This window comes from Neolamprologus multifasciatus, chromosome 22 (assembly GCF_963576455.1).
Source record: "Neolamprologus multifasciatus chromosome 22, fNeoMul1.2, whole genome shotgun sequence".
In the NCBI taxonomy this organism is placed as follows: Eukaryota; Metazoa; Chordata; class Actinopteri; order Cichliformes; family Cichlidae; genus Neolamprologus; species Neolamprologus multifasciatus.
Genome location: NC_140459.1, coordinates 5,195,972 through 5,206,539, shown reverse-complemented (window position 1 = coordinate 5,206,539; position 10,568 = coordinate 5,195,972). Strand labels below are relative to the sequence as shown.

The 10,568-nt window shown below is 39.8% G+C and overlaps 1 long non-coding RNA gene across 1 annotated transcript; it reads left to right on the top strand.

Moving 5' to 3' along the window:
- The first annotated feature begins 339 nt into the window (after window positions 1-339).
- Window positions 340-8,973, top strand: LOC146492702 (uncharacterized). The gene is made up of 3 exons (XR_014871846.1): window positions 340-4,135; window positions 7,027-7,532; window positions 7,717-8,973. It is a non-coding gene; the product is annotated as an uncharacterized LOC146492702 (long non-coding RNA).
- Window positions 8,974-10,568: the final 1,595 nt, after the last annotated feature.

Sequence of the window (10,568 nt, the reverse complement as noted above, 5' to 3'; positions counted from 1 at the left end):
TGCGTGAGTAGCTTAATGTTGTTCGTGTGTAATTTACGTTGAGTAGGCTAACCACGTTATTACATTAATGCATGTAAGGTGAACAGCAAACACCATCATAGCTACATGCGGCTGTCTTCTTGTTTGATGGCAGATACTCCCTTCACCCTGGCCAAAAAGGCTAAAATGACCAAAGAAAAAGTGGAAAACAGTTAAACATGAGAGGTTTTTGGACAAAGTTTGTGTTTTCCATTCTTTAAGCACCGGTTTGAGCACCGTTTAAGCACCGGCACCGTTTCAAAAGTACCGGTTTGGCACCGGTATCGGATAAAACCTAAACGATACCCATCCCTACACATAACGGGTACAGCAGTCCATTCTCCCTGCAGCACGGACTACACTGCCCATGATGCTACATTCTTTAGAGCTATACCTGTAGCATTCTGCCTATTAGCTTAGCATAACAACAACAGGCGCTCTCTCACCCAGGAAACACGCAGAGAGAGAGAGCGTCGCCCTGTAACCATGGCAACCGTAACGCTGCCGCCTGGAACAACAGAACGTAGCTGTCAAACAAAACCCAAACAGTCCTGACCCGCCACAATATGAAACAGGGAAGTACCGCCGTGTAATCCATTTATTTCAACAAAGTAACTGTATTCTAAATACCACCTTTTTAAACGGTAACTGTAACGGAATACAGTTACTCATATTTTGTATTTTAAATACGTAACGGCGGTACATGTATTCCGTTACTCCCCAACACTGCAAGTAGGCAACCTTTACGCAAACCACTTTTAATCACAGGGCAGCTGCACAGCTCTCCTGGATGGAAGCAACCTGTCACCAAACAATCACCAACTCTGACTGACTGATAAAGATTCTGATTTAATTTATAACCACAGCAAGAATCCCAACATGTTTCAATCGGTCTGAGTAAGTCTGCGTGACAGGGGGCTCGACTGAACTGGTTGTATTCTGATTATATTTCTATATAAAAGAAAAACAGGACATTTGTTGAATTGGATAAGTGGAAAAAGGCGAATAGTTGGATGGATATCAACAGATTTGTGTTTTTGGCTTATTTATCACAGTGAATCATATTATAAGATCAACCACTGCCAGCTTGACCCTCTTCAGCTGCTTACTTTGACTCTGTAAAATTACTGCAACCATTTCAAAGGCAACAAGATAGTGATTTCATTGAACACCGTCAGAGGAATTTTGGTTGTGCTGCAGTCTCCAACCACTAGTGTGACTGTAGCATATAGCAGCTCTTCATAGGCGTTGCTATATTGGTCAAAACAGTCGCTACATTGACATTTTAACATTTTTGTTGTCTTGAATAAATCCAAAAAGAGCATCAATTTGTGAGATTTAGAGGTGTTGGTAGATTATTTGAACCCTACAAACACAGAGGACAGAGGCAGGCCAGATGTTCTCTTTACTTATCTTTTTGCTATTTGGATTTTTAATGATCATACACTCATAACAGTGAGATTAATCTCATCACATCCCTCTCTGTAGGATAGTTTTTATGCATATTTCCCCCAAATTTCAAATAAATAGCAGATTATCAGTGTGGGTCTGACCTTTGGCTATCTTGACCATCCTTTCAGCTTAGTGAGTGTAATTGTGTCTGCATAATGCCTCTTACATCACCTGATACTTCACACTCATCTGTGACCTCATAAGTTATGTCGCAGGCCTTATGCTTGCTTTGTGACTTCGGTGATGTCACTCTGACATCTCCCTCTGCTGATGCTAATGTGTGTGACACAGTGAGCACAGCACTCGTTATTTTAAAACGTGTGAACACATTTTGGTTGCTGCCATCCCAACCAGACATAACCCTGCCTTTAACTTGTGTAAGGAAATACAAGAACAGCTCTAGAAAAACTGGGACGCTGTGTGAAATGTAAATATTACATGTTTAAACATTTTATAATTTCATAAAAAATGTTAGATCACTTTGAACCTGATGGCAGTAAGACGCCGCAAAAGATTTGGGACGGAAGGGTCGAAAAGTAAGTGTTACTAAAACAACAGATGGAGGAACATCTTTCAACTAATTAGGTTAACTGGCAACAAAACACAAGAAAAAAAAGACATCTCAGAGAGGCAGAGTTTCTCAGAGGTTCACCAGCCTGCAAAAAGGTGCATCTCCAACTGTAAGGTTTTGAACACTTTAAAATCTCACCATCTACAGTACATAATATCCAAGTATTCAAGTATCTGGATGAATCTCTGCGCGTGAGTGACAAGGCTTAAAATCAGTTTTGCATGTGAAGCGATTGCATGTGCGATTCAGGAGAGAAAAAGGACAAATGCAGCCTAAGTGAAAACTTAAGGATCTCTGATGTTTCAGGAGTATCAGAACAGCTCAGATGCATTTTCTCTAAACACTGCTGGGCCACAAATTGGTCACCTTTAAAGATCTGCTTCCTTTGATGAGACCTAACTCGTCATGTCAGGACTTTGCATGACGACAGGTCATGCACACTCTTTCATTGATGAGGATGTCCAATTTGAGCAGGGAGTCAAGGAGGCCGTTTACACGAGGAGGGGGCTTTCACCATCTTACAATGCTGTGATTGCAGCCATTCCCCAACTCTCATGGCCATCGATCGGTTTTCGCTGATCAATGGTCTTTGATCAGTGGTTATTGATCAATAGTCATGACGGTTTGCATAGTAATGATCAAGAAAGTGACCTGTTTAAAAGGTCGGGGAAACCAGCATTCAGCTGAGACAGCTGAAGAAATCGATTGGATGAGTGGACGAGAGATTTCCTTACCTGGACGAGCATGCATCAAACCATGTGCAAAGGTTACATTGTATTATTATTATTTTTTAATTTACAAATAAAACGCCACAAAAATCAAAATATCTCATCGTACCAGTTTATCATTGTTTCCATCAACGTCGGTCGTTTTACCTGTTTTATTATTTTCCTTATATGTGACTTTCATGTTAAGTAGTTCTCATGTTGGATCACCCATTCATAATATGCAAATGTATATATTTTTAATGAGAGTTGATATTCTTGTGTTTTCATCCCCTGCACGAGTCTTTCTCCTGTTCTGTGGTGCAGCCATACTGAGTGTAGAAACCCTCAGGGTGGAGTTACTGATTTCCTGTCCGGGGGGTGGAAGGAGTGGGGGAAGTTGTAGAGAATGATGCTGTGCCGTCAGCTGCATGAGAGCTGAGATTTTGACCTTCTTCGTATAATCTGAACAGCGGCGTCCCTCCTCGTCTTCTGCTGTCAGTCCGACTGAATCCCCGAGAGGATCATTAAAGGTTCATTTCTTCAAGAAAAACCTCACATCACGCTGCCCCCTCTGAATCATATCTGCTCGGCCAAATCCTCCTCCTCCACATGCTCTAATTTTGCTCTTGAAAAAACATCTCTCTCTCTCTTTTTCCAGCTTTCTGTTGTTACATTTTCATCCAGAGCTCACAAAAAGAAAAGCTTCTGTCTTTGAACCTCAGCTCTTTGCTGATGATCTACAAGGTCCACTCAGAATAGTTTTCTTCGATATTTTCTAAGGTGTTAACCTAAAAAAGGGGCTCTCCTGCTTTGTGGACCACATGTTACTGTTACCTGACTGTTATTTGAGGATTTTCTGGAGTGATGTCCAGAAAAATACAGAAATCCAACAAAGAATGAGTGATTTTACCTCATTCTCACCTTATAACAAATCAGCGCCTCTTTTTGATTAATATTCTATTTTTAACAAGATGTTTACATTCAGCTCTAAAAGTGAACAACTGTCCTTTTTTGTTTATATCATCTGGGTGCCTAAGGCTGGCTCCAACTGCATCCACACACTACATTTAACAAGTTAATTAGATACATTTTGGTCCTTTCAGGCTCCCTTACCTGTGTGGTCTCACCTGTTGGCACTTGGCTAATTATTTAAAAAGGGCTTGGTGCAGACGTTCTTGTGCTCTTCTCTCGAGCAGGTAGGGGTGCTGTTTGTTTGGCTTTGGTTAAAGAACACGTGCTTCAGGTTTGGCTGTAGCTCAGACGGAAGAGCAGGTCATCCACTAATTAGGAGGTTGATGGTTTGATCCCTGTCTGCTTCAGTCTGTGTGCCAAACTATCTTTGGACAAGATACTGAACCCTTAACTGCTCTCTGATTCATTCATTGGGGTATGAATGTGTGTGAATATTGAATTGAAAGCACTTAGGCATAGGAAAAAAGTGCTTGTGTGACTGGTTGAATAAGGCATGCTGTATAACGTGCTTGGAGCGCTCCAGCGGAATAGAAAAGTCCTTTATAAGAAACAGTCCATTCACCAGTTCTGCTGAGTGAAATTCTAGTATTTTATTAGTTTGCTACTTAGTGTTCATTAACCATTATCTGTATTCGTATGCTGCACACCTACAGTTATGAATCCAGCTTGCCAAACAAACTGTTTGCTGGTAATTGAACACTCCACCCTCTAATCCATATGAGGTGATTTCAGGCTCCAAAAAATAATCGTTTCAAAATGACGAGTCCAAAACCAATAGGTGCTGTAACTGCAGCCATGTCCATCTTTGGCACCATCGCTTGACTTCCAGTTCTGTAGAAGTCTCTAAGGCTACGTTCACACTGCAGGCGAAAGCGCATCAAATCCAACTTTTTTTGACCCTATGCGACCCATATCCGATCATGGTGTGACAGTGTGAACGGCACAAATCCGATATTTTCAAATCCGATCTGGGTCACTTTCGTATGTGGTACTGAATCCGATACATATCCGATGTTTCAGAAAGCGACTGCTGTTTGATGGTCAAGTCGCATTAAATCCGTCTTTTACATCACCGACACAAGACAGACGCCAATTATCAGCGCCGGAGAAGACATCGCGAACGCTTCCTGGCCATCCAGTGTAGATGTTAGTGAAACTGTTGGGAAGACAACGTGAACATTTTATTTGTACTGTATAATCTGCAGATTCTGACAGAAATCTGCAACTATCCTTTGAAGCACCGCTCCTCTAAAACAGCAATAAGGATCATTATTAGGTTATTTACATTATTATGTAAATAACAAAATAACTTAAAGCAAAAATTGGGAAACGTGAAGTCCGAAGTCTTTATATTAAGGCCATCAGTCAAACAATACTGTTGCTCTGGGTCTAAACAGAGCGCGTTGTGTGTGACGTCTTCTTTTGCGCATGCGGCCGCTTTGAGCGTTCACACTAGAGCGCGTTTGCTGTCGCATTTTATTTGTAGTGTGAACGAGCAGACAAAAAAATCGGATTTGATCAAAAAATCGGAATTGAGCATCAAGACCTGCAGTGTGAACGTAGCCTTAGAAACACCTCAGTAAAAACTTTCCCGATTAGTTCATGAGCTCAAGTAATATTATACACAGCATGAATACAGTTTTGTGAATTATGGAGTCATGCAAGTGGATAATCCAGGGTGTGCTTGTTACTGACAGTAGTACAGTAGAATTATTTTCTTCAGTAATGACATGTGTTACTATAATAAATTCAATAATTGCATTACAGTTATAATTATTAGCAAACAAACATGCCTTTTTCCTTTCTGTGCACTTGCACTACAGTCAGCTTATTTCAGTAAAATATTAGAGCAGTCTACAGTAGAGACATGGACACTACTTTTATTTTTAAAAGGACAAGAGCTCAACGGTAAAATCCAAACTGCAGCCATGACAGAAAAAAACACATATGCTGCTAACAGAACGTCAGCTGTTTGCTAGCACATGCACAGACAGCATGCTAACACAAAGCTAGACAAGAACCCAGAGTTATGATACAGCTGAGTGCCTGCTGAGCCGAGTCTAGCAGCCAGAGTGTGAGGGTAGAGTCCATGTGCCTTGTCTATTGATTCTGCATATTCCAGTGATGCTTGTCTAGTGAAATCTAAAACTAGAAATCAATTAAAATGCACCAAAGTAATGTAATCACTTTCCTTTAATCTCAGCATTCTATCATAAAGCTTTCATAACCGTTTGCATCCATCTTTCACATTAATGCCATCTTGTGGCTGCAGCTGGCTTTTGTCTCTAGAAGCAGGAATGACTCCGCTTGATTACATGCTACTGAAATCTTTATGGGTGTTCTCATGGGCGTGTCCATGTCCCATTAATAATGCAATGAGCTTGACAAGCAGCAAGGCCAGCAGCTTTCTTTTTTATGGCTGTTTGCACATGCGCATTGTGGATAAATGTTTGACAGGAAACGGATACGAGACTGGACAAGATGCCAAAGGCTCTGCTTTCACTTTTCTGAAATCGGCTACCATTTGTAGTTTGTGTGGGAATCTTTCTCTAAACTCAGATGCAGATAACTGAGAGCTTTTCACCAAGTTATTCAGATGATTAAATTCAAAGCAAATCAAGTGTAGAATTTGTAGTTTTTTAACTGTCCTATATGTTTTTTTTAAAGAGTATCAGCATATAATGCACAGGTGTCAAACTCTGGCCCGCGGGCCAATTTTGGCCTGCAACCTAATTACATTTGGCCCACGAAGCCATACCAAATTACTATTAGAGCTGGCCTACTGGTATTATACAGCTAATATATATATTGTTTAGTATTAAGCTTTGCTTGTTCCATATTCAGTTTTTCAGCAAAACGTGTTTGAGTCCATAAGAAAAGATTCATTCTTATATCTGGAAGAATAAATATATTTCAATAAATATTAATGTTAGCCTGCGACTTTGTTCCAGTTTTGAATTTTGGCCCACTGTGTATTTGAGTTTGACACCCCTGATATAATGGATACTCCTCTGTTCTGACTCTAATGACTGTAATTTGCAATGGACTTCATGATTTGCTCAATAGGACATAAAACTAGTGATTGAGCCCATAAACTCACTAATAAAGTGCTTCCCATTGGTTTTTGCAACAGAAGAGCCGGTTTAAGGTAATTTATACACAGAGAAAACCATTGGGCTTCAGGTTTGTTGAGCTCCTGTGACTTGGTGGATGGTGTGTTTATTGACATGTGATGTGTTTAGAGTCGTTCGGTCCTCTTGGAGATCTGAGTTGTTTTAACACGTTTCTTCACTCGGCCATTTTCAGGTCACGCTCATCAAACTGTTTTTAATCTTCATGAGGCCCCGTGATGAAACAAAGATTTAGCTGATGCATTTATGTTGTTCTCCAGTACCTGATTCATATTATTCCCCTCGGTTGGTAAACTGCCACATAATCAACATTTTTAGGGTTATCTGAGAGTTTTAAAATCGGATTTTCTTTTAGTCACATTGAGGTTTGGGGACAACTTTGTTTAAACACAATCAAATTGAGCAATTAAATTCTGTGTAAATAATGTTGATCTAATTTCCCTGTGTGTAACTGTGGTGTAAAACAGTCTTAGCTGATGCAGAACACACACACAAACACATGCACAAAGAAGTCCATCACATTAGCATGCTGCACAGAATTGATCTCCAGCTGCACATCGATTGCAACTTTAGTGAAGCTATTGATCTATTGATAGTTTAAGCTCTTGTTATGAAAATTCTCTGCAAGCAAGCCGATCCTAAATCACTGCCATCCTGATATAACTACAGGGAGCCATGACGGTAATAGTAATATTTTGCCTACTACTCTCATAATCTGTGTAATGACTTTTTCCTCTCTGAGCTGTGATATGTGCCTAATGCTTTGAATATACATATGAGAGGGTTACAAGAGTCATCTTTGGTGAGGGAACAGCTGGCAAACGCTCGGGCTGATCTGTGCCAACTCCTCTGGCTATTTCTGCAGAGACCAACATGTAGCTTTTCCATCTGCGGTTCCTCCACAGGATTTCTGTCGAACTCAGGTCAGCGACGCTCGTTCCACTGAAGCCTACAGACTTGGAAATAAAATATTCATCTGCATGAAAATGGATGATAACTTCAAGGCAGCTGGCAGGAATCGAAGTGAGGAGATTCATTACAAAACAGCAGATTGGAAGAGCAGGATTTCAGAGAAGATGCAGTGATTTCAACTGTGTGAGGTCACCTACTTTTCAGGGTGATGGCAGTGATATTTTTCCAAAAGGAAATGGCATAATGTAAACATAAGAGCAACTATAGTCATAATAATATTTCTATACTGAAGTTTATTTGTGCCAAAAAATGTTTAGGGTGAAAAAAAGATGCCTAAAGGTAACGAGGACGTTTTTGTGCATCCTCAGACTGCCAGCATCTTTGATGAATATTTATGTAAACTTGTATTTTGTATACATTTAAAATTATATATAAATTTTTAAAAAGTGGTGTAATACAAGCAACCATTAACTTACATTGAAATTGTTCTATTTTCTATTAAATATGTCTAAAAACTATGAAATAAAATACTAAATGTGTAAGACTGCTGTCTGCTCATTCTTATACAAAACCTGAAATGTGTTCCACTTCAAGTATTTTTCCTTTTTTCCTTTTTAACATTACATTAGTGTTTTTGTATTTGTAAAATCCCAGCTATCCTCCAGTTGCACTTATTCCTCTGTGAGAGCGACTCTGGGACATGTTATGTCTTTAAATAAAGTGTTCGTTTGCATGAACATGAATAAATTAAAGGCTCAATGGGAATTTGATTCCATGTAACCTTGTTTATGTCAAATGAGAACAGAATCATTGATATCTCAGTTAAAATGGGGCAGATTTTATTGTTTATTTTCTATATAAATAAATGAACACCAGCCACATCGCAGCAACTTAGGCTGCGTTCACACTGCAGGCGAAAGCGCATCAAATCCGATTTTTTTTTTTTTGACCCTATGCGACCCATATCCGATCATGGTGTGACAGTGTGAACGGCACAAATCCGATATTTTCAAATCCGATCTGGGTCACTTTCGTATGTGGTACTGAATCCGATACATATCTGATGTTTTAGAAAGCTGCTGTTTGATGGTCAAGTCGCATTAAATCCATCTTTTACGTCACTGACACAAGACAGACGCCAATTATCAGCGCCGGAGAAGACATCGCGAACGCTTCCTGGCCGTCCAGTGTAGATGTCAGTGAAACTGTTGGGAAACTGTTGCAGAAATCTGCAACTATCCTTTGAAGCAGCGCTCCTCTAAAACAGCAATAAGGATCATTATTAGGTTATTTACATTATTATGTAAATAACAAAATAACTTAAAGCAAAAATTGGGAAACGTGAAGTCCGAAGTCTTTATATTAAGGCCATGAGTCAAACAATACTGTTGCTCTGGGTCTAAACAGAGCGCGTTGTGTGTGACGTCTCTAGAGCGCGTTTGCTGTCGCATTTTATTTGTAGTGTGAACGAGCAGACAAAAAAATCGGAATTGAGCAAAAAGACCTGCAGTGTGAACGTAGCCTTAATGCATTTAGGTGTGTAGATATGGTCAAGATGGCCTACTAAAGTTTAAGTTATCTTGAGCATCACAATGGTGATAAAAAGGATATTTATGTGACTTTGTGCCATGGTTGTTAGTGCCAGACAGCGTGGTGTGAATATTTCAGAAACTGCTGATCTACTGGGATTTTTCCCACACAATCATCTCTAGGGTTTGCAGCGAATGGTCCAAAAATGATAAAATATCTGGAGATGTTTCAAGCTACTCAAATAATCACTCGATACAAGCAAAACATCTGTGAGAGCCCAACACCTTGAAGTGAAAGAGCGGAAGCAGGAGAAGACTACACTAGGGCCACTTCTGTCAGCTAAGAACTGGAAACAGAGGCCACAATTTGCAAGGACTCATCAGATGTGAATAGAGAGTCTGAGGAGTTTTCGGCTGTAATACTTCAATGTTCAGGTCAGAATTTGGCATAAACAACATGAACTCATGGATCTTTCCACATGGTTCAGGCTGCTGCTGGTGGTGTAATGGTGTGGGGGAAATTTTCTTGGTGCACACTGAACCCCTAAGTATTGTTTAAGCGCCATAGCCTACCTGAGTATAGCTGCTGACCATGTCCATTCACTTAAGATCACAGTGCACCCGTGTTTTAATGGCTGCTTCCAGCAGGATAACGCGACATGACAAGAAGCTCAAATCATCTCCAAATGGTTGCTTGAACATGACACGGTACTCAAATGGCCCCCAGATCTCAAGCCAAAAAAGACCTTTTGGGATGTGCTTGAAAAGGAGATTTGCATCACAGATGTGCAGCCATGTGTGTAAATATGGAACAAAATCTCTGAAGGCAAAAAGGGTCCAACCTGGTGCTAGGGAGGTGTAATTAAAGTGGTAAATGTGTAAATGATGAAAGCAAGTGAGCAAAACTGTGGAAGAAGACTGTGTAAATTAAATTAATAAACACATGCATCGAGTTTAAACTCAAAAGTCAATTTCTTGAGAGGAATAGAAATTGAGTAAAATAATATCAAAAAGCAACAACCAGCAAAAAAGATCAAATTAAGACCAATAAAATAAGTAGAAACCTCATTTTAAAAAATGAGGAAAAATCTAAAACCATAAGAAATGAAATCAAATGTAGATTAAGTGTGAGCCTGATGTACATAAGTTTGCTATTCCAGCAAGATGGAGCCTGAAAGCTTGACTGATTCAGTCGTACTCATGTAGCAGTGAGAGGGTCAAGTCTCCTTTTTGTATGAAAAGCAGTTTAACAAAGTCTCTTATGTATCACATGATG